The 23,981-nt window shown below is 53.2% G+C and overlaps 1 protein-coding gene across 1 annotated transcript in view; it reads right to left on the reverse strand.

The window, feature by feature from the left end:
• ARHGEF17 (Rho guanine nucleotide exchange factor 17) overlaps positions 1 to 23,981 on the reverse strand; it is a 192,670-nt gene that overhangs the window by 132,232 nt on the left and 36,457 nt on the right. The window lies entirely within an intron of this gene.

Raw genomic sequence — 23,981 nt, forward strand, 5'->3', positions numbered from 1 at the left:
GCCAGCTGTAGGGCTGACACTCCCTCACCTCCTGCCAGCTGCTGCGATCCCTGCCAAGGGGCCACTGGTAGCTGAGTGGCACCAGGCAGAGCTAGCAGGAGCACCTGTGTGTGCAAGCATGTGCAAGCCCCTTCACACACTCCCTCCAGACCCTCCTCGATGGTCTTCCAGAGGGTTCCCATGCAAATGGTCAGAGATGGGTCCTAGTTATATGTACTACTATGGAACAACCACACGGCTGAGGCACTAGCTGAGATTAGGACCCCAATGTGCAGGGCACGGTAAAGGCAGAAAGCACATGCCCATGCCAGTTACAGTGCAATACAAACATCCAAACTAGCCATCTTGGGCACCGACGGCAATCCAGGCAGAGCAGCGCCAAGCTCAGCACAGGGGGATTTGCCCTGCCTCTCAAATAATGCTGCAGCCACACGGAGCCGTACGTGCCACGGCCAGGCTGTAGCTGCCTACCCGGTGTTGCAGTCCCTGCCGGGGCTGCAGCATGGATGAGCCCATGGGCTCTGGGCAAAGCTACCCTGCAGTGTTGTCTGGCTAGGACCACAGGTACAACTCAGTCTGCAAAACCTCTGAAGTGGGCGCAGCTCTGCCTACCAAAGGGGTCTTCTCCCAGCTCCACTATTCCCATTTGTGGAAAGGGCAGTGGCTAATCCAGCAGAAAACTACCTTGCCTCGCCACCAAGGGGCTCTGCTAACCCAGCGAAGGTGGCACAGCTATAGCAGCAGAGGCTCCCCTAGTGTAGACAAGTCCGCGGACACTGTCCATGCCCCAGAAGCTTAGACAAAGGGCAGCGAGGGCCATCAGCATCATGCTGGTGATCCAGTTTTCTGCTGAGTGTTTTACGTGTGGGCAAGCGGTGGTTAGATGAACAGGGAGGAGGGAGAAGAGGCAGGGGTAGTGGTAGGGATGGAGGTGAGATGACTGCAGGGGTGACCGGGTGACCAGCTGGCCGCTGTCCCCCTTGCTCCGGGTCTCCTTCCCCTTGGCTCCGATTGTTTGCTGCACTCACTCCTAGCATCCTAATTCAGGGCGTATGTCCTCTGGGCCCTTCTCTCCTGGGCAAGGCAACCCTGGACACAACGGGCACTGGATCCTGAGCAGTGGCTCCAATCGATGAGAGACCAAGTGACCACACAGGAAGGCAGAGCTGGGAGACCTCTGCCAGACCACGCGTTACACCTTTGGGACAACTCACGGAGAAGGCAGAACGTCTGCTTTCCAGGGAGCGACCCAGGGCCCCAGCAGGTACTGGGACATCAAAACATCCCTGGTTTCCTGTGCTCGGGCCAGCTCTCAGCAGATGCCAAACTCAGAAAAGCAACTACTACCCTACGACTGAACTTCTTCCACTAGACGAGCTTTCCAAATGCACCCCAGTCACTTAGCCAGAAAGACCCCGGTAGCACCGGCAGGTATGGGGTCAAACCCCTTGGTTAACAGGGCTCTAGAAAATCCTGCCTGTGATTTGGATGCTCGGCTGGCGAGATCCCTCTGTCCTGGGTGATAAGACATTCAGGCTGTGGGGGTGCTGTGCTTGTTCCTGCCGGCCTGGCTGCGACAGGAGAAGCTTTCTTGCTTTTCTTAAGCCACCCAGTCTCAGATCAGAGCCATCATCTCAGGGATGGGGCGGTGACACCAATTTGAGACCACCAGTAGCAGGGGAGTGTTGAATCAGTGACCCCATCACAGGAGAGGAAGCCCCATTGCTGGCATTTATTCTGGTCTAACCTGACTTGGTGCTACAGTATTCACAACAGGTAATAGCACAGGAAATGCCTCCTGATTCATTTAATCCAGTGTTTCTCAACTTTTTTAGACTCAAGGTGCCCCTGGACAGACTCATGGCACCCCTCGGCAAATGCCATCTCATAGCTTTCCTTCTTTTTTTGACCACAAAAAAATAATAGAGCAGGTTTCTGCAGCAAAGAACTCAGAAAGCCGGATTTCTACTTGAAGTCTATGAGTTTGTCCTGCGAATGACGGTGGCAAATCTAAAAGTGCTAACATTGCGTGACATCCCGTGGCACCCCTGAAAGGATCTCAAGGCACCCTGATTGAGAACCACTCTTTTAAGTTGAGTCCTTGTTACCAGCTGTATTGTTTCCCCTTCTGCTGCCCCGGTCCTGTTCTGATTTCATGACCACCCACCTGCTGAGGGGCAGCAGATGTCCGCAAGCCGGCAGCTCGACTTCCCAACGGAGAAGGAATCTGCTATGTAGCATCGGGGGAGATTCTTAGGGCCAGATTATTTTCCACTTATTCCCGTCCTATGTGGATTTCGGCACTGCCATGCAACTCTTCTGTCCTGCTGGAGTGCATGAGCGTGGGGAGATCCTCCTCCTCCTCACTGCTTTTCCGTGTCTCACTCTAATGGACGGATGAGGGTGTGTTACAAAAGCAGATGTATTTGCTAGCCGTGTTGCTCTGAGACAAAAAGAAATGCAAAACTCTCTAAAACTCTTGGTTCAGAGATGATACCTTTTATTAGACCTTTTCTTCAATCTCTTAGTTGGTCTAATAAAAGGTATCATCTATGAACCAAGAGTTTTAGAGAGTTTTGTATTACCAAAGTAGATGCATTCATGGGTTTTCAGGCTTTGAATGGGATGGAGCAGAATCGCAGTAAGTCCACGTAGATGCCCGTGGAACAGAAACTGGTCCTTAGTGCCCCGTCCTTTATTTGCAGATATACGCTGGTTGAGCATGTGATGAAGTGAGAGTCAGCCCAGGAAAGCTCGTGCTCTTTTTCCATAACTTACTTAGCTAGTCTGTAAAGGAGCCTGTACACCCTGCTTTCTAACTGACTTCACACTAAGGTGGCTACTAGAACAGAAAAGTTGGACAGGACGCACGCCAACCCCCTTACCCAGGCATCCTGGACCACCAGCTCTCTCCCAAGAGCCTTGCATGACCCAAACCACCCTGGTCTATCCCCCAAGAGTTAAAAATCCCTTGCAAATGAAGATCCAGAACTTCAAAAAATAGGTGACAGCGCCATCTGGTGACACCTCAATCAAGAACCAGCACCCCAAGGTGCCAGGCGCTATATACACAGGCTCCAAAGACCTCACCCTCCAAATCAGTGATTGTCAACTAGAGCAACACTGGGTGCTGTGAGATCCTTTGCACAATATTAGCACTTTAAGGTGTGCAAACACCTACACCTGATTCGTAAGATAAACCCAGAGATTTCAAATGGGAATCCATGGTGTCAAAACCATCTAGGCCACTTGTGGGATGTCTGCATTCCTTGCAATGAAAGAATCTCTCTGTCCTATTTTTGTGGTCGAAAAATGAGTAAAAGCTAAGAGCTGGTATTTTCTGAGCGGCTGCAGGGAACTTTAATGGTGGGACCTTTATAAGTTCGAAAGAAGTGAAATCAGCTCTGTTATAGGCCTGCTTTTGACCTCTAGCTAGCTTTCTCCAAGAAAAGAAAAGAAACAAAACAACAAGAAAAGAAAAGAAAAGAAAAGAAAAAAAAGAAAAGAAAAAAATACTACTTTCTGCCTTGAATTTCTCAAGCTAACGCTAAGGGCAGAGAAGAATCTTTTTGGAGGAAACATTGAGGTTAATCAAACGAGCTGTTTTTAGAGTTTAAAGGGCTGGTGGTTAGTAATGATGTGGCTAATGCTAACCTAAAGAGCTTGGATGCTACCGCTACTTCCAATTTCATATTTCCTTAGTAGCTTGGTTTCTGGCCGGGGATTGGCTTGCATAAATTACATTATCTCCTCTCGGGACATTTTTAAAGACAAGGTTTGATTAGGGTTATTATGGCTTTCAAGAGGAACCAATAAAGGGCTGAAGCCACAGCTCAGCTCTCTGCTGGCCTATTGCACAGGGATAAATGATACCCCACAAGGAAGTGCGGCCTACGAAAAGGCAGGGAGATGATGGCTATGATCTTTCATGCTAACACACCACTGTACTGGCAGCAGCGTTGAGGAACTGAACCTCGCTGTGCTAGGCGCTGTACAACCAGAACAAAAAAAAGACAGTTTCTAACCAAGGAGCTTATACGTCTTTTTCTATTCGTGTTTCCCTTGTTTGAGGGTTGATGAAAGGTGGCCTCCATTTAACAGAGTTACGGCCCTGGGAGAATCTGGATTGCATACTTCTATCTCGACAATGATCTGTGGGTGACTGTTTATCAGTGTAATGTGGGATGAAGTCATTCCAGGTCCTTCAGACAAATACCTACAGCACTGCAGTCAGAGCTCTTCTAAAAGTAAAGCCTGAAGTCATATTTTCGAATGCACCTTGGTTGGAAAGAGCCCTTCCATACTCAGTATTTATGGGCTCAAAACCAGAAGCTAATAAATACTGCTTTCAAAAAGCACAATTCTTATCTTTTCGTATGCATCTCTCTCCAAAAAAAATAAAAAAAACTTTTCGAACTGAAATTTGATGCATTTGATGCTTTGGCAGAGGCCACGATGATGATTTTGATTTGTTGCAAAGGTTGATCTCAACTGGAAAATCAAGCTTTGAGCTAGGAGGGTTAGGGACTGCCCAGAATGGCTTGGGGGCTTTCCAGCTATGGGGAAAGACCCAGCTGTGGGGTCCAATGCTAACTAAATAAATAGCTAAATCTGTCCTGGGACAAATTCATCCCTAGTACAAAGGAAACTTATTAAACTAGGATTTGATCCCATAAATGTCGGCTCCTATAGGGCCCTGTCTGTCTTGTGGGGGAAGGGAGTGGGGGGCTGCTGGACTGAGCACTGGCCTGGGACCCAGGACACCTGGGTTCTACCTCTGGCTCTTGCTAAGTCACTCCTCCTGTCTTGTGGGCTACGATCAAGTGTAGGGAGTATCTGAAGTCCCGGACTAAAGAGTTTGGGATGGAGTACCTGGGGGCATCCAAACCACAAGACTTCCAGGTTTGGGCCTGCAAGTAGGATGCCTGCCAATGGATTTGGCAGCATCTGAAGTCCCAGGGTGATAGTTCTGGAATGGAGGATGCTCGCTGGTTGTAGCGCCATACACGGTGTTTGCAACAATTGAGTTTCTGCCTGCTCAATCGATACGGTTTTTGGAACAGTTGGGTTCTGCGCAATCAATATGATTTGGAACTGATTTGCCTAATTTGACCTGGAATATGAAATATATCAAAAAACCCCAAAACGACTCCTCCTTCCTGCCCCCTGGCTTCACCCTCAGTTGAACGGGGCCAATGAAAGTTACTTCCTTTGAGACGTGCTGATGACCAGCGCTATGTAAGGGCTCAGCTGCAGCAGCAGCTTCTGGCTCCCTGCGACTGATTTGGGCTAAGTTTAAAAAGAAAAACAACTGAGGAAATTGCAGACAAGTCTGCAGAAATGCCAGTGCTTTAAACAACCCCCCTTAAAGCTCCCTTATGGCAAAGCCTCATTATAAACCCCCAATTATTTGCAAGTGGTATAAATCCTATAACAGTCTCATGTACCTGCCCCCGCACCCAGCGGGTGGTATGCTACTGGTATGCTACTGCAGGACTACGGTCCCACCCACACCTCACTCCTCTCATGCTCACCCCTGCCCACCCCTTCGTACCTAACCCATCTACACGCCGGCTGAGGAAGGATGATTTGGCAGCCAGGGGAATAGACGGGGATCTAAGCCTCCCACATTCAAACCCCTGCCAATGTCCCGTACGGACTTGGGCAACTCCCTTGATCCTCAATCACTGGGTGTTAGGACCTAAATGCCTTTGTGGATATGGGTTTCAGGGTCCCTACACTTTAGCTCTTGATCTGTAAGGTGAGGACAGGGGCTTTGCCGTACCACACAGCGGTGTGTAGGGAAACAAACTCAATGATGGGATGTGAGATGGTGTGACAGTATTTGTGGAGGCAGTGCAGGACATGGGACTGCTCTGCATTGCATCAGGAGCGCTAGAGGACTGTTCGAGGGCTGTAAGGGATGCTTCCTGCCTGGCTAGATGGAGTTAAGTCAAGAAGAGAGGAAACGCTGCCTCGAGACACGGCACCTCGGGGTAAAACACTCTGGTGCTGCTAGCTGGGAAGGACCCATTGGTTGTGGCTCCAGCGAAGTTAAAAAAGCAGCCTGGGACAGGAGCCCAGGATCAAAATAAGGCTTTGCAGTTAAAAGAGCCCCTTTCCAAAGGAAGGGGTCGCTGGCTGCTCAGGGGAAGCTGTGGGCACCCAGGCCTGCACACAGCCTGGCCAAGAGCAGGGAGGGCTTGGGCTGCCCGAACAAGCGGGCCCTGCCAGTCCTCTCTGCCTCGGCCGCTGGTCACAGCTCCCAGCAGGGGCAGGCTCTGAACTGAAGGGCTCACGTATAGTAAGTCCCCTGTGACCCACAGCCTGGTTGAAGAGTGGGAGACATGTGTCACTGGGGGGGTGCACCAAGGGGGACCCAGGGTTGGGGTTTGGAGGCAGCCAGCCTGGTAACCATAGCTAAGTGCCTCCATGAATGAATCCATGCTACTGGGTGTCTGGTGGGTAGAGCAAGGTTCCTGGCTCTGCCACTGCTGAATGCCTCTGGCAAGTTACTTCACCTCTCTTTGCCTCACTTTACCCATCTGCAACATGGAGACAATGCAGCTGAGGGCTTGTAAAGTGCTCTGAAAACCTTAATAGTACCCGGGATTTATAAAGGCAATGTAATGATTCAGCCTCACGCCCCTCGGAGGTGACAGCGTCATCCCCAAGTCACAAAGGGGAACAGCAGAGGCACCAAGGTGAGGTGCCTCACCCAAGGCCACCCGGCAAGCCGGGGGCAGAGGCAGGCCAGACCCCAGGCTCCCTGCTGCCCCGAAGATCATAAAGACAACGCAGCCACGGGGCAGCGAGTTACTGGGAGAGGCAGTGGCTCGGACGGCACGGCCCACTGGAGCCCCTGGATGTTGGCAGGGATGCAGCAGGCATCGCCACGACCAGCAGAGCAGGGGCTGGCACTGCTCTAGCTTCGCTCCGAAGCCTCCCGGTCTGCGTGAGCAGCGCATCCAAGCTGCTGTTCTCCCACGGGTACGAGAAGCCCGAGCCGCGCTCCAAGGCGTAACGTCTTGAGAGGAAACAAGAGCATAAATCAGCGGGTCTCTGAATCAGCTCTGCTTCGGTTGCTAATAATACTCCCATGTTTACCCACAGCCCTCAGGCGGGAGATGTTTGCTTTTGCCTTGTCCGTGGTTTTCCCAGGCTCCCAGGCTGCATCGGAGCTGGGGCTCTGTGTATAGAAGCCTCCCCTTAGAAAAGCAGCTTTCCAGCCGCCCAGGGCACAGCTGCCTCCCAGACCCAAACTGGGAAAGGAAGGAAAGGCAGCGCTGCCCTCTTCCACAGGGAATACAATGAGCCTCAGTCTCGGCGGAGAGGCTGTGCCGAGCCCCCAGCTGCTGAAACCCTAGCGCGGCCGACGGAGGATTCCTGAGATTCCAGCGCGCGTTCTGCCCGCCTCTTCCAAGGAAAAGATCAAGCCCCAATTTTCCTTCTTTTTTGTTTATATATCCCCTTGTGATAAGCGCCCGGGTCATATGTGCCAGCCCTCAATCGACCCAACCAGCGTCCGCAGGGAGCAGACTCGGCCTTCGCCCTGCTGCTTCTGCGCCCTGGAAGAGGCTGTGATGCTGTGCGGGGGATGTTTCAGCTGCTGGGGAGACCAGTCCAGCCCTCCCCTCTCCCCTTCCCCGCACATCGCACTTTATCTCTCTGAACCTCGAGTCCCCGCTGCTCTACAACGGGGAGCCCCTAAGCCTCTTAGGACCGGGAACGTGCGTGCAGCCACGACTGCGATGGCGCTCGGTTGTGTTTGCGGGGTCCTGGCCTGACCGTGATACTGGTGTAAACTGGGGTCGCTCCGTTGATGCACATGCAGCCATAGCCGAGGCTCCAATCCTGCCTACAAAAGAGGTTTACAAGTATAAGGAGGAAGCAAAAGACCTCTGCGAGCTGTATCTAATAGCTGAAGGCAGATGCAGATGTCACGGAGGGATCCTAGAAGGGGAATGGAAGGGAACCAGCTTGTCTTCGCATGACGGGAGTGAGTGGAGGGAGGGGGAGGTGATGACCTAGCCGGGCCTTTCCTCCTCTAATTGCTGCGATCCCATGATTCATCCCGGGGCTGGATGCTGCAGCTGGGAGACACAGCCCGGCTCTAACTTTATTTTAAGTGTGAGAAAAAAAAATGCTCTGGCCTCTCATGCAACATTTGGAGCAACTGTTGGAGGCTGTGATCGTTAAGGGCAAGTAGGAAAGAGCTGGCTGCACCCTCCTGAGTGGCTGAGGGGGTGGTCAGAGACAGCAAAAAGCCCTGTTTGAAGATACCAGATTAACCCAAAGAGCCTTGTCTGCCTATGTCCTTAGGCTAACACGGCTACAACCTGCACCCCTGAAATGTGTTTGGACAAAAGCGTTTCTACTTTGTCTTGCTTTTTTAAGAACCAAACTCTTATCAAGCAAACAGCCATTAGGCAGAAAGGCTTTCCCCTAGGATTTTAATTAAGCTAATGTTTTCCTTATCTTTTCCTAGCCCTAGATAGGCAAGACACAGGGTGCAGGAAAACAGTGAGACACCAGCCATTAGCAGTTCCCATCGCTGGGGGTGCAGAGGGGATAACACGGTTACTTTCCGCAATCATTTCAGTGCATTAGACTGCATCCATCACTGGAGTATCTGAGAGACCAAATATGCTCCATCTGTAAATTAGTGCTTCTGACACGCATCTACACGTGCACATGCACACGCATGTCCATATATTGCTGTAGGAACCTGACAGATCTCTTTACCGGGTTTTAATGGTGCTCCTCTCCCTTGCAAGGCCTGCGTGAGAATATTTTGGCCGGCAGCTACGTTTTGCACCACGCGCTCTCCTTTCAAACAGCACCTTTCAGTAGCCACAACTTGGCGGATGCCAGCAAGCATCTTTTCCTAGCAATCCTCCTCCAAAGCAAGCTTGTCTCTCTTGCACCAATTTGCACACACCTATTGCGACTGATTCCTCATCGGGTTTGCTTTTCCGGGCAGGTGAATGGTTTAAGTCTGACAGACACCTGGAAACCCTTCGTGCCACACTGCCATTCCTGCCACAGATGCCCGCATGGCCCCGTGCCCGGGCAGGCGAACATGCTTACCCAGCTCAGGGGAACCAGGGTTTTCTGTCTCGCTCAAATCCCCCGTGCCATCCCTCCCTGCAGGGATAACCCTGCAGAGGTGAGAGGGGCTGCCCATGCAGGTGTGGGGTTTGTCACGGGAGGCGGTGGCGGGGAGACCCTACCGACCTTAGCAAAACATCTGCAAAAGGCTTACATCCATGGGTTCCTAGAGAGTTAAACCTTGCGGGGGGAAGCCAGCCCGCCAGCTAGGTCTGAATCAGGCCTTTGCCGAGGTCTTGAGAACGGCTTTCGCCAAATATGGAAGGTTTTTGCCTGTTTTAGTCATGCAGGCCCCAGCCCAAGAGTGCTGCTTTCCAGATGGTTAGGTCACACAGAAACAGCCGGCCGCCCCCCGCCTGCTCCCCCCACCTCCGAGCCTATAAACGCTCGCCAACGAGGCTCCGCTCGCTCCGTCAGACCTGAGCAGGGCCTGGCTGGAGCCGGCCGCAGGGCTGGGAGCAGGAATTCGCCCGCTCCGGTGGCCCCCCGAACACCAGACCCGCCCCCCCGCCCACCCCCGAAACCTGCTCACCGAACTTGGCCTTCCTCAAATCTCCGTGACTCCTGCTGGGAGGTCTGGCAAAGTAAAACTGCAGCGGCTTCTTCTTGCTCAGGGGAAGGAGAGGTGGAGATGACGACGAGCAACAGCTTTTCTCCATTGGCCTCGGGCCGTGTCACCGTGGCCTCTGGGCACCTTGCACGTGCAGCACGGCAAAGCCCCCGCGGACCTCCTGAAGTCGCCGGCACGTTTCCCCTTGCATTGCTCTGGTACCTATAGGATCTGGCCAGGCCCCACAAAATACAAACCAGGTGTTCCCAAAGTGTTTGCCCTTATTGATGCTCTTCTCTTGCCCCAGGAGTCGTTGAAACCATCCCAATGGCTGACAAACCCCCCAGCCACCTTTACCACTGACCGCTCGGCCAGCCACAAACTGCTCCCCTTGGCTCCACATACAGAAATACCCGCAGCGCCCTTCCATGCAGAGCACCCCCCGCCCCATGTCTGCAAGAAGAGACACATCACGTAGCATATCCGTGAGATAAACCAGACGTCCAGAGCTTTCTAGGGGTTTTGAGGGAGGACGCCTTGCCGATAGCCCCCTTCCATTGAGGACCCAACTCCTGTCCAGCCCAACAGGGATCTCCTTGCTGCGTCTGCAGGGGGATTGGGGCTTTTGGGAGTCTCGCGATGTCCGCCAGGACACTACAGCAAGGCAAAAGGTGACCTCTCAACTAGGAACCTTGAATTGCACCCAAAATCTCCTTGCAAATTCCCAAAGGAGCACCAGCAACCTAGACACCAGCTGGGGCCTTTGAGACTGGAGCCTAAATCCCAGCTGGCTGACACGCTCCCTCTCTCCAAGCTCCAGGATAATGCTTGGAGCGGTGACCGACATCTTCTAAATGAAACATTTTTGGTTTTTTCCAATTTTTCTTTCAGATTTTTGATTTTTCAGTAAGGTCCATTTCTTTGGCAAAAATCATAAAGCCGAATTATTTACTTGCTGATTTAGAAAGCCTCTGTTCTAAGGCTTTTCTTCTCTCCCTGCCCCCTTCCCTTCTTATGTTTGGCTTTTTTTCCCTCCCTGTTTAAAAATATATCCTTGCAAGCTGGTAGTCCTCTCTTCAGAAAATCCCATTTTAGTTTTTAGTCCCAAAAGCGGGAAAGGAGGGAATGTAAAGGGAAAAAATAATTCAAAAAAAGGGGGAAAAGGACCTGTTTTGCACCCTCTGAAATTAAATAATTTTGGGGCTTTTTTAAATTCTATTGCAAAACTACAAGTGAAACAGGTAGGAGACACAGGATCAACTTGACTTGAGGAAACAACATGCTAAAGTGAATTTCAGGTTCCCTTAAGAAGTCCTTTAGAACAGTTCCTAGCAGGATATGTATCCCGTTTAGATACTTGTGCATCCTCCATCATTAGCTCCCTGTTAACCGAGTTAAGACCCTATCCTTCCATCTACCCAGGTAGAGCAGTGGGCCATCAGCACAGTGCTGGCAGATGAACTTGGGCATGCAGGTAAGATCATCCAGAAGTAAGATGCAGGGAGACAGGAGAAAGAAACCAAGACCTCAGCCCCCTGGGCCCCCATAGAAAGCTGAGGAGAGATGAGGAAGGTCCTACAAAGGATGGGGTGGAGTAACCCTAACCCTAACCTAACCCTAACCCTAACCTGATCCCTCCACCTGAGCCCAGGCCAGCACCTGCGGCCTCATCCACACCCTCCTGTTTGCATCCTGCAGTTACTGGCCCCTGTCCTGAAGAAAGATGCACCTTGGCCCTCCAGCACCGCTCTGCCTTCCCTCCACAGCCATCCCTGAAAGCTGCCCTGACCTCACCTACAGCCTCAGGATGCCTCCAGTGGCCAGTCCACGCTGGGGATCCCTAACCCTGGCTGTGTGGGAGCGTGGCTCAGTGTGGAATTGGGAGGTAAGACTGCCCAATTGTGAGCTAGCAGCCATCACACAATGGTTGATTCAAGTCATCATTCAGGCTGTGGGCTCCACCAGTCCTTGGCCCTTCAGCAATGTCCTAAACAGGCACCCATGAGCACCAACTGGGTGTCTCTGTCTCCCCAGGGCTGGACTGAGACCCACTATCATCCCCAGCTCTGACTAATAAGGTCCAAATTGGAAATGGCAATCTCATTTCATTGGTCCTAATAAAGAGGCATAAAAGAAGACTAAAGGTAAGATTAGAAGTTACAATTAAACTGTGTTAAGGGCACTTAAAAGGTGAAGGATCTCACCCTCATTAACAAGTGCTAAGTGCCTTCTAGGCCAGTGGTTCTCAACCTTTTCTGTACCAGGACCCACTTTTAAACATTCATGGCCAGTCCCAACCCAATGCCCCCCGCTCCCACATCTCAGCCCCGCAGTGTGTGGGGCAGGGGGTGGGTATGTGGGGCAGGGCAGGGGGGGAACGGACCCAAGTAGTCCCTTGCAGGCTGGAACTCTGCCATCCTGCAAGGGAAAAGCCAGCGTTTCCCACATTTTTCTCCTTTAAAGGGGAATCCATTTTTTAAGTTTGTTGATCTGTTATTAACGTTTGTTCACAACACTTTAATATATTCTTGAGACCCACTTTTGGGTTGCAACCCGTGGGTTGAGAAACGCTGCTCTAGGCATCTTAAAGGTACCTCATTTGAAGTAAGGATCTTCATTGAACTCATGTGCTAACCAGCTTGACTTAGCCTAACTTCTAATTGTTAAGGGGAGACCAAATGATGGATTCACAGTCCTCCAGTATCCCAGAAAGCACCATTCCCACGTGGACTAGCTGTCCTCCTGGACTCTCATGCTCCCTCCACCCCACAACACAGCCTGGACAGTGGAGCAGCAGCTGGGAGCTGCCGGGCTGTGGGAATGGGGGGCTAAGTGGGCCAAACAGGGGCTGGAGGCAGGAGGGAAGCTGCACACGCAGTACAACACAACATACACTCACACAGCAAAGTACAACACACACTGAGCACAGCCACAGAACACAGCACAACACATACAACACCCTCACATAGCACAGCAAAACAATACATATAGCACAACACCTTCGCAGAGCATGACACACCTAGCACAACACCACACACACATGCTCACATAGCAACAGCCCCCCCCCCCCCCCCCCAGCTCAACACACCACACACACAGAGCACAGCACGCTCACACAGCACTTTGGCTGTGCTTACTCATTACAATTAGCACTTGATAACTTTAAGGAACGCTGGGTTGTTGTTAAAGTGAGCAGGTGCTGGGAGCAGTGGCACATTCAGGGTTAAAACCCTCCGTAAGGAGCTGCTGCCAGAGGCCTCCTACTAGCTAGGGGTGCAGGCCTGCTCCCTGCCTGCCCTGCTCCCTGACTCTCTGCAGCAACACCCCTCCCCCCCATGCCTGTACAGGGCACACACGTATGCACAGAGCACAGCATGCACACACACACATACACACACGGAGCCCCCAGTCTCCCCTCCCATCCCCTGACTCCCATCCACCAGCTCTTTAGCAGTAACACCCTTCCCCCATGCACACATAAGTATGCACAGAGCACAGCATGCACATGCGTGCACACAAGTGCACACACACACACACACACACACACAGAGCCATCAGTCACCCTGCCCCCACCATATCTCCCCTCCAATTCCCTGGCTCTGTAGCAGCAACACTCCCTCCCTCACACACACACACACACACACACACACACACACACACACACACACACACACACAGAACCTCAGTCATCCCCCCCACCATATCTCCCCTCCCATCCCAATTACCATCCACTGGCTCTCTAGCAGCAACACCCCGCACCTGCACACACACACATGCACAGAGCACAGCATGCACACACATGCACACAGCCCTCGGTCCTCCCTCCCCTCATGTTCCCCTTCCTATCCCCTGATCTACCTTTGGCTGCCACTGAGCAGCACAGCCAGGACCGGGGGCGGGGGACAGGACATCAGGGGGAGTGGGGCTGTCCTGACTGCACAGGGCTGCCTGGAGCCCAGGAGCACACAGGGAAGCCCCCTGCCCCTTGCTGCTGGGCAGCAGCCAGAGGCCCACTGTGCAAACACCCCCGCCCCACCGCTACCCCCATCCTTTGCCCATAGACAGGGTCACACAGAGCTTCCTCACCTCCTAGGGCTGCTGTAAGAATAAATGCTTTGATGCTGCAGGGCAGAAGGCAAGGAGTTCAGGAGCTCTTAGGATGGTCTCTTTTATTGGGCCGACTATGTGGCTGGGATAAAGTCGGACAAGCTTTGGACAGCAAGGCATTCTCCCTTGGGTGCAATGCGATGCTGCTGCAATGGCAGAGGCTATTTGAATACCTGGGATGAACAGAGTGAAGGGGCTCTGAGTCGGTCACCAAGGCACTACTATGGTAATGCTACTACAGTACACAGGGATGCCAGGGCTTCAGGTATATTTATTCCATGTACAACTATGGTAATGCAAGTACCACGAGCTTTTCTATGAGACCTACCCACCCTGCATCCTCAAGAATACCGCAACAGCATCATGCAGGGCACTCATCTTCTCTCCACCTCTCCAGCCTTGGATTTCCCTGCCTCGCGGGGTGGCTTGCATTCATAATAACAAGCACCGGCTTGCCCATGACTGAGCTCCTCTGCAAGCCACCAGAAGAGGTCCAGCTGGCATGTGCATGTGCATCCCCTGTTGAAGCTCTGGTCCCTGGGCTTCACTTGGGTGCTGGACTCCTCCTCGCTTGGTTCTCTTGTGCAAATGCACGGAGAAAAGCAAGACGTTTCCTTGGAGTGACAAAAACCCACACGCAAGGAAAGGAACCCTACTGCTAAAAACACCTGCTGGGGTGCAGGACAGAGGAAGGACACAGCAGACCAAAGAGAGGCATCAGGATTTCACAGGGGCACGGCCCTTTCTAGACACCGGTGCAGACATCAGAGAAGGGACTGGCTGAGTAATAGCGTCACACTAGGATCCTACAGGATCATCCCTGGCCATACGTGCTCCAGGGCTCTGTCCCACTCAGCTGCAGATGACCCAAGCAATGCCACAACAGTGCCCATGGGTCCCATCTATCGACCTTTCTGTGCTGGGACCCAGCTCTGAATCTGGCTTAGGCAGGAAAGCCCAGGCCTTAGGGTATCCCCCTGGGAGAGGCTGTGCATCATACCACAAGCGCTTCTGCTGTCGGGTTTACAGACAGGAGCAGGGACCTCGATAAACCACACTTTGACGAAGGATAAAAGGGAGCAAAAGCAGCCGAAGTCGCCAGAAACAAGCACCATCTGACGTGACTTGGAGAGATAAGGAACAAATAGAGGGTGATGCCACCCCCAGCACCAGCTGGTGGGGACCAACAGATCCTCGGCAGGACAGACACCTACTTCCACCCAAAAGCCAGGGCTGCGGAAAGCATTTCCTTCCCACCACGTAGGGTTTCTGGCTGATGAACAGCACCCAGGAGCCAGCCCCACAGCGTCCGGTTCCCCACACCACGTTGCATTGCAACCTCGGTGAGATGGGAGTCTCCACGCCCACGCTGCACTTGGCCTCGGCCCTGGGAGGGTCCGTGTCCCTGGTGATGCGGACGCCCATTCGGAAGGGGCTGGGCTGAGACATCTCAGCGCCTTTCCCGTGAGCTACTACAAAGCCAAAAACGCTGGTGAAAAGCTTTGCTGCTCCACTGACCTGTGCTGGCTTCAGACTGCGAGGTGAGGAGCCCCGTCTCCTGTTCCCGATGCCCTGAGCCATCTACAGCCCATCTCACTGGGACACTGGAAAATCACAGCCGGCAAACAGCAATAATACGCCCCGCTCGCAGCTCTGAAGCGGGCTGACTCCCAGGCAGCTCTTACTCCGAATAGAGTCCCCATTGATAGGAGCGGGACTTCTGCAAAGAGCTTAGACTCAAGCTCTAAAAATGCCTAATCAGGGCAGGGCGGGTAAAGTCCAGTTAGCCTCCTGCCTCTCCCCCCCCTTGCTAAAAAAAGCAGGAAACCATATCCCGGTCTTGGAGATGCCAATCTTTTCATGCAAACAACTCTCTTCTTGTTTTCTTTGGAGAATACCAGAGGACCAGGGAACATGTGTGCACAAATAGAAAGCCCTCTGCCTTGCCGAAGAAACATTAAACATTATTCTGCTGATCCTGAGAAGGACAGGAAAGGAGAAGCCGGGATGAAGGCTTTCCAAGGGGCCCAAGGCTCGCCGATTTGAAAGCCAGAAGAAACCATTCATCCACTCAGCCTGACATCCCCGGTGACATCCCTGCTCCCGCTGCCCTATGCTCAGCACAGTCACTTGAGCTCCACCAAAGCCTGTCTTCCAGGCAAGACCCTGATCACCTAATGAACCATCTATTTTGAGAGGGAAGCCAGAATACAATACAATCCAGGAGCCTAACGTTAATGGCAGGCAAGCAAACGGCCTAGGTTGTTCGAAACCAGCTCATTTTCAGCACATTGACTAGAGAGAAGGAGACCAACCTATGTCAGTCCATTTCCCTCTTCTTTCCACCATTCACACCAGGGATAAGAGGAAACAATATCAACAGCCCAGGACAGATTCTTTAAGCCACTTGCTTCACTTTGAGCCACCTACATTGTGTAAACTAAACCTCTAGACAGAGACATGAGTGGGGCAATTGTAGAGAATCGTAGAAAATGATGGTGGGAAGGGACCTCAGGAGGTGACATCTAGTCCAACCCCCTGCTCCAAGCAGGACCAACCCCAACTACATCATCCCAGCCAAGGTCTGTCTACCCAAGTCTTCAAAATCTCCAAGGATGGAGAGTCCACCACCTCTTTGGGTAACCTGTTCCAGTGCTTTACTACCCTCCTAGTGAGATATTTCTTCCTAATATCTAACCTCATCATCCCTTGCTGCAACGTGAGCCCATTGCTCCTTGTCCTGTCATCTGCACCCACTGAGAACGGTCCAGCTCCATCCTCTTTGCAACCCCCTGCAGGGAGTTGAAGGCTGCTATTCAATCCCCCTCGGTCTTCTCTTCTGCAGACTAAATAAGCCCAGTTCCCTCGGCCTCTCCTTATGTCATGTCCCCCAGCCCCTCAACCATTTTTGTCGCCCTCCGCGGGACTTTCTCTAATTTGTCCACATCCTTTCTGTAGTGGGGGCCCAACACTGGACACAGGACTCCAGATGGGACCTCAGTGCTGAATAGAAGGGAAGAATCATGTCCCTTGATCTGCTGGCAACGCTCCTACTGATGCAGCCCAGGATGCCATTAGCTTTTTGGAAACAAGGGCATGCTGATGGTTCACTTAATCAGTACACAGGGATGAGAGCACTTCAGGTGTATTTATCCCATGTACAACTAGCACAGCATGTCCATCACCCCCTGCCTCGCAACCCCAGGCCTTCTGGAGGGGCTGATGTATTCACTTCCATGGGACACTTGCTTCCAAACCTTTCCTGCCCCAGACCAGGCCGAGCCAGGCCACACCATGTCATGCCAAGCCACAGCTTTCTACACTTGCTAGCACGGATAACCACGTGGTCTCCAGATGATCCACGCCTCTGCATGGGCCACATGCCGCACAGGAACCTGATTTTCCAGAGGGTGCTGAGCAAGTACGTGTTTGACGCAGGTCCCCACCTTTTGGAGATTTGCTGGCCACATGCATTAGCAGAAAGACAGAGGGACACAAATCAGTTGTCTTGAAGGATGCTTGGGATTAGTGGGATTTCAGGCGGGTCCTGTGAGACTTGCCCCGGGTCACCATCCCCACCGTGAGTTTAGCACCATTCAGAAATGAACTAGACATTCCTACGGAGAACAAGGATACCCAGAGTTGTAACAGCGAGGATTAGAAATATATAAACACGAGCTTTGGAAGAGCGATGAATGCTTGGGCTTCAGCCTTGAACTACAGCGGGTCAGTAGAGCGCTTCCTGCGTGGGCACATTATACCGAAACCAGAGCCTTTCTTTCACCTTTCCCCAAAGGAACCGGTCCCAGTTAGTGCTGGAAGCAGGATACTGGGCTAGGTGGAGCACAGCTGTACAGCAATTTCCATATTCCTAAAAAAAAATCATAAAAAAAAAATTCCCCACTTGTCCAAAATATCTTCTGATTGCCCCTGCACTCCTCTGGGCATTGAAGCAATTGCAGCCAGGGCTGCCAGGAGCTTGAAAGAAGCATAAGTTACCGAAATATTTCTACACAGATAGCGATTTTCTCTCTCTCTCACTTATTGGACAGTTCGCAGTTCCCAAAGACCAAAAAGCAAACACGCTATTTATAGCGAGAGATCATTTACTGTAGCTGTTCCCTTTGAAATTCTTCACCCATCTTTACCATGGCAACCAGAAGAGTCCAAGAAATGGCCCCGCTGGGACCAAACCTCCGAGTTTTAGAGAAGTCAGTCTGCGGGGGGGAGACTGTGAGGAGCGGGGGGGAGGAAATGGCTTTTTTGGATAGACCCATTGGCACAGCCCCAGGAAACGCCACAAGCAAAAAAAATTGCAGCCTAACAGTTGCAACGCAGCACGTCCAGGCAAGCTATCAGCTTGACGTTTCCAGCATCGGCTAGGAAGATGGAGAGTGGCTTGACCCCCCCCTCTTGTCCTCTCCGTGCCAGGGTCCTGAGGGCTGGTTCAGCGCTTGGTAAAAGATGGGCAGAGGTTGTGAGAAAAGACACACACCCTTGGGTGAGAGGCAAGGAACGGGTCTCCTTGCAGGGGCAGGTGAAGGGCAGCAAAAGGTCCACGTGGACCAAACCCTGGCTCCAGTGACAGGGACCTCCCGTCACCACCCCTCAACAGGCACCATCCAGCCCCCACCAGGGACTGAATTTGCCCGGGAGCTATAAGACGCAGCAGCTTGGGCTAGATGGCTATGGTCTGTCGCCCACCTCGACTGGACCAGACCTGGGAGGTACGGGAACCCACTCGCAGCCACGTGGTACAAGAGTGCCAACCCCAAGAGTTCAAAAATCATACGTCCTCCCTCCCTGCCCTTCCATAACCACATGGTTGGCCTGCAAATAGTGAGATTTTGTATGTGAAGTAAATATATTGTAGTCTGCTGGGCTATCAGCCACCTGGCCCTCAACCTCCATGTGTGTCCACCACAGCTTCACTCCCCTCTCCCGGGTCATGGGGCTCCTTTCTTCCCTTTCTGAGGCTGGGTGTTGCAAGGACGGTGGGGAGAAGAGGGAGCAAGGATGCCCTGAACCAAGGGGGTCTTTCTGCTGGCTTCATCTGAGACCCCGGTATGAGAACGGGATCAGCTCGAGAGGAAGAGGAGAGTGATCTTCGTAGAGATGCCCTGATTGAGGCAGCCCCCAGCACGGGTGCCAGTGCATGGCACACAAAAGCATTTTGCTCGGCATGCATTTCTCCAGTCGGACGGCGAGGAAGGGGCTGGGGCTGCGCTGCCACAATAAGAATCGGGCTCCTCGTGGCTCCCCCGCCACCCGCCCCAGAGCACCAACATCTTACAAGTCAAAGCTGCAGGTATTTTTGCCCCAAAATGATGCCGACCCCTGCACGGGCTGCATCCGCATCACACAGCACGGGGCAGCACTGACTGCGGGAGCTGTAGGGGAGAGGAATCCGTGGAGACTTCCAGTATCATGTAAGCACGGCTGCATTATTATTCTTTGTCTTAAGCCCATGGTGCTAGATCAGGGGTAGGCAATTATTTTGGCCGCTTAACGAGTCCAGGTGAGCTGTTGAGGGCTGCACACATCAAATAAACGGCGATGTTATTTTAACAAATGATAGATAAAAAACAAATCATACACTCAAACTCAAACATCTACTACAACGTATTTTAATTTTCTTTCCAAAAATAATTTTTGGGTTTTTTTTATGTGTTTTTGAATAGTGTATCTAGAGGCAATTGCATAAGAGCTCAAAATAAAGTCTTACTTTTTTATACTGTACGTGGGGGTGGGTGGCGATGCACGCATGCTAGGTCCCGGGAGCCGGCTGGGGGTGGAAGGCGGGAGTGCAGGGGGCACGTGCAGCAGAGCTCGCCCAGGCAGTGCGGTGCAGGTGTGGTCCACCCCCACAAACAACCCGCGGCGCAGGCCTAATCCCACTCCCTCCCTCCCAGGGCAGTCCCCAGCCAGGGTGCATAGCTTCCTAGTGGGGCTGCTCCCAGTACCAGCCACCCAGGTACTGCTCAGCTCCTCCTCCTCCTGCCCCTGCCGTGCCACTCCAGGCAGCAGGTAGCACGGGGAAGGGCAGCAGCCCTGGCAATGCATAGGGAGCACTACACATCCAGCCAGACAGGAGGGAAGCTGAGGCTGGGTGGCTCCCAGCCCAGCACTGCTCATGGTGCTGGGTGGGCAGAGGTGGAGGAAGGGAGTTGCAGCCCCATGCCCTAGGGCAGGAGCCACCTGACTGCAGCTTCACCCCTGGCCTGGCTGGGCCTGTGGTGCTGGGGACACATCTCCAAGGCTGTTGCCACTTCCCCGCACTACCTGCTGCCTGGAGTAGTGCAGCAGGGGCAGGAGGAGCTGCTGCAGACAAGGGAAACCAAACAGCACCTGGGCAGCTGCAGCCACACCAGAAGCAGCCCCACCGGGAGGCTGTGTGTCCTGACCAGAACCAAGACCATGGGCAGGCATGGGCATGAGCGTGTCATGGGCTGCCCTAGGCAAGAGCAGGAGGGACTCGGCCACACGTTGAGCACCGTGGGGACAGCCATGGGCTGGACACAATCAATTGGCAGGCACCCACCTGCAGGCTAGATCCAATCAGTTGGCAAGCCAGATCTGGTCCACGGGCTGTATTTTGCCCACCCCTGTGCTAGATGCTGCACAAACCTGCAAGGAGAGACAGCCCCTGCCCCAGTGTGTAAAGAGCCTATGGTCTAAATAGACAAGGCAGCCAGTGGGCAGAACAGCTGCCCACGGAAGTGAGGAGACCTGGCTAAGGTTATATGGTCAGTCAGTGTCAGTGCAAGGAACAGACCCCAAGTCCCCTACCTCCCAGTGCACGGTGGTTCCCAGCACCTCAGGCATCCTTAACTCAGAAAATGCATCCATGACACCCGGAGGGGAGCAGGGCCTGTCTCCTATCTCATGCAGACTGGTAGGCTCACAGCAGGGCTCAGTCTGGGTGCCAGCACAGCACCTGCAGCCCGTGGGTCTTCCACGAAAATTTGACAGTGGAGGAGCACTGGCAGCATTAGTTGCTGCTCCCCAGCTGCCACATTTTCAGAGCTGTGGGGAGCCCTGCAGGCCCTGTCCACTAGATCACGCTGGCATGTGATGGGGCTGGTAAACAGGGTCACTTCATGGATGGGTCTGGTGCATGGGGTCAGGTTGACGCCTGGCTGGATCCAGCACGCCAGGTCAGGCTGGCACATGGAGCTGGGCTGATGATCTGGTTTGCACCCATGGACTGACCCCATGCTGCATCCAGTCTGTGGACTGACCTTGAGCCACTCAGCCCATGGGATCATAAGGCTGAGCACCTCTGTATTAGCATCTTACAAAGACTCAATGATCCTGGATCGTGGGTTGCTGCTGTGGGGTAGCAAAGGCCAGCAACAAGTAGCTCAGCCATCCAGGCAGCCTGGTCCAGTCCCAGGCAATTTTAAGTCCGACCATGCCAGAATCTTCAATTCTTTTTTTCTAGGTTCCACTTGAGTCTCGAAAACCATCTCCAAGTCCACCGGCTCTTCGGCAGGGAGCCACATCCTCCCAACCTCTACATGCACAGACAGAATAAAACTAGCGAGCTCTGAAAGCTGACGGGTGCGATGGATAGCTCTGAGGTCTGCCCCTGACAGCTGCAAGAAGGCTGAGGACCCACTTTCAGACCTGTGGGCTGGACTGTGCTGACGAAAGAAGTGTTTCTAGTGGCCATGATCCTGCTTGAGATTGGGAAAGGCTAAGTAGGCAGGGAGGTATGGGAATTGGGCCTTTGGTGTCCCAATATGCTGATCTGAAGCCCTGCGTGTTGCCTTGGCCGTCTCTCCCTAGGCAGAGAATTAGGATCTGCTAGAAGCTCAGAGTATTTCTAATCCTGACTGGTAAAAGCACAACGAGAAACAAGGGACGGTGGTGAAATGGCCATCTGGGCAGCATGCTGGGCTCTGCACAAGCAGCACAAGACAGACCCGACTGTCTAGGGGTGTCTCATGAGCTGTGACTGCTTATGTTTTCCTGCGGCACGTCCCTCTCCTCCCACTGCTTTCAATGGGAGTTATGCTCACGTAAAGCATCAGGATCAGACCCCAGTCACCTGACCTGCAGCTCCAGTTCACAGGGAGTTGAATGGTGCCCGAATTGCTAGGGAACTTGAGAGACACAGGCTGGCTGTCACTTCCCTTCTGCATGACAGCAGGTGTCTATAAATACAGCTGCCTCCCCCACGTGGAAGGTGCTTTTGTGCCAGACACGATTGGCGTGAGAAAGACACGCAAGAATATGCACACACATGAGAGCAGAGGGCACCAGGCATGTGTACACACATGGACAGAAAAGCATGCACCCTCGCAGCTTAGAGCTACACATACAGCTCAGTGCATGTCTGCATGCACACAGGTGCATGCATTCACACACAGTTCAGCACACGCATGTACACACATGCAGGATCAAACTAACCCATATACCCATCCTGGCATATGCCTGCCAAAGCCAAACAAGTGTCTGTACACCCAGACACGTATGTGCATCCACAGACATGCATGCACACGCATGGCTGCACAAGGCCACCCGCGTCAGGAAAAGTCTGTTTTCCCCAGCATTTTGCAAGCAGCAGCAGCGGGAAGGAGAACTCAGCCCATCCTCCCGCTATCTTGATAAAGCCAAGGCATTTGAGTCTTCGTGTGCAGCGCTCTGCCAACAGCCTGACCTTCTGTGCTTCCTCCGCTCCCTGCCAACCCCCCCCGCCCCGACAGCCAAGCGTGCTCAGAGCAGCTCCGGCCCTTGAGCTGCAGGACCATGTAAAGCCTCTGGAGTCGCAGAGTTTTGGCGGGAGGAGACGAGAAGACAAATCTCGGTTTATAAATATAAACCAACTGTTTGTGAACCTTCCCCTCCTCCCCCCCTTCCCGGGCAGCCTTCTTCCTGCCAGATCTGACCGCTGAAAGATCTCATTGCAGAAAGCCCCAGCGAGGATGCCTTACTGGATTCGTATGGCTGGAAGGAGTCAAACCAGCCCTGGGGCAAGAAGGTGCAACTCCACTGAGTGGTAAACACCTCCCTGCGGCAGGGGGGACCGAGCGGCAGCATCAGACCTTTCCTCCAGGACCGGCGTTCCCATAGGGAACAAGCCTGACTCTCACCTGGCGCCGGACATAGAAGCACATGGATAGCTTCATGCAGCTGTGCCCGTCTCCCCCACGGGAGGGGATGAGTAGGAGCACGAGGATGTGGTTCAACAGCACTGGGGCACTGGAGACCCACTCATCGAGCCGCGGAGTCTACCCTGCTGTCAAGGGGGCAACATCCGCAGGGATTGCAGCGAACGGGCCGAGCGCAGGTGAAGCGCCTGGTGCAAGCTCACGCAAGGGCTGTGGCTGAGCTGAGACCTGGTTCTGGATTTGTTTCACCCCCCTTCCACCCCTGAAGCGCACCCGTGAAGCTCCATGCCCGCCAACTCCTGGAGACGAGGCAACATGGCCCGGGGCACGTGCCAATGAGCACACCTGAGATTAAGAGTGTGACAGCGGCACTGGGCACACGGCCTTGCCTTTGGGACCTTTGCGTGTGAAGAACGGGAGGGCTCCTGGATGCAGTTGGGTGGCGCTCGGGCATCGCTTCCAGCACCTCCCTGGGTCTAGCAATGCCCTACTGCCATCTCTCTCTCCCTGTCTCCCGACCACCTTTCTGCTGGCACTTCCTCTCGGAAACCACCTGTGGCAATGGCATCCTTCCACCCCTCATCTTCCTGCCGTTTTCACGAGCTTGCTCCTCACCTCTTGCCCTCCAGTGGTATTGCCAGTCCTCCCTCCAGGCTCGGTGAGCAGAGATCCAGCCCCTCCACTCCCTCCGTGGTTAAGGAGCCAGGACTGGGGCGGGCACGGACAAGCCGGTGCCTGGCTGAAGCGAGTCTGGGAACGAGGCCTTCTACGTCTGTTCCTGGCCCCGATGCCAAATTGCTCTGGGACTTCAGACAAGTTCATAAGACCCTCTCCGTGCTTTGTTTATCCAGCTGTAAAAAGAGTATAACCGATTCCTTCCCCCACGTGGCCTCCATTTAATTACTACCCTGTGTCACATGTGTCGAGAATAAACCCGTGACGGCCACGCTGGCTTTTAGTTACGTGTCACCTATGTGATAAGCAACCAGGGAGATGAGAGGGTTGATGAGACAAACTGCATCTAGACAGGGACAGATCCATTGTCTCCACCACCTTCTGTAGCTGCCCTGAATGCACGGACCTCACCAGGACACAAC

The sequence above is a fragment of the Alligator mississippiensis genome, chromosome 1 (genome assembly GCF_030867095.1).
Source record: "Alligator mississippiensis isolate rAllMis1 chromosome 1, rAllMis1, whole genome shotgun sequence".
NCBI classification, from domain to species: Eukaryota; Metazoa; Chordata; order Crocodylia; family Alligatoridae; genus Alligator; species Alligator mississippiensis.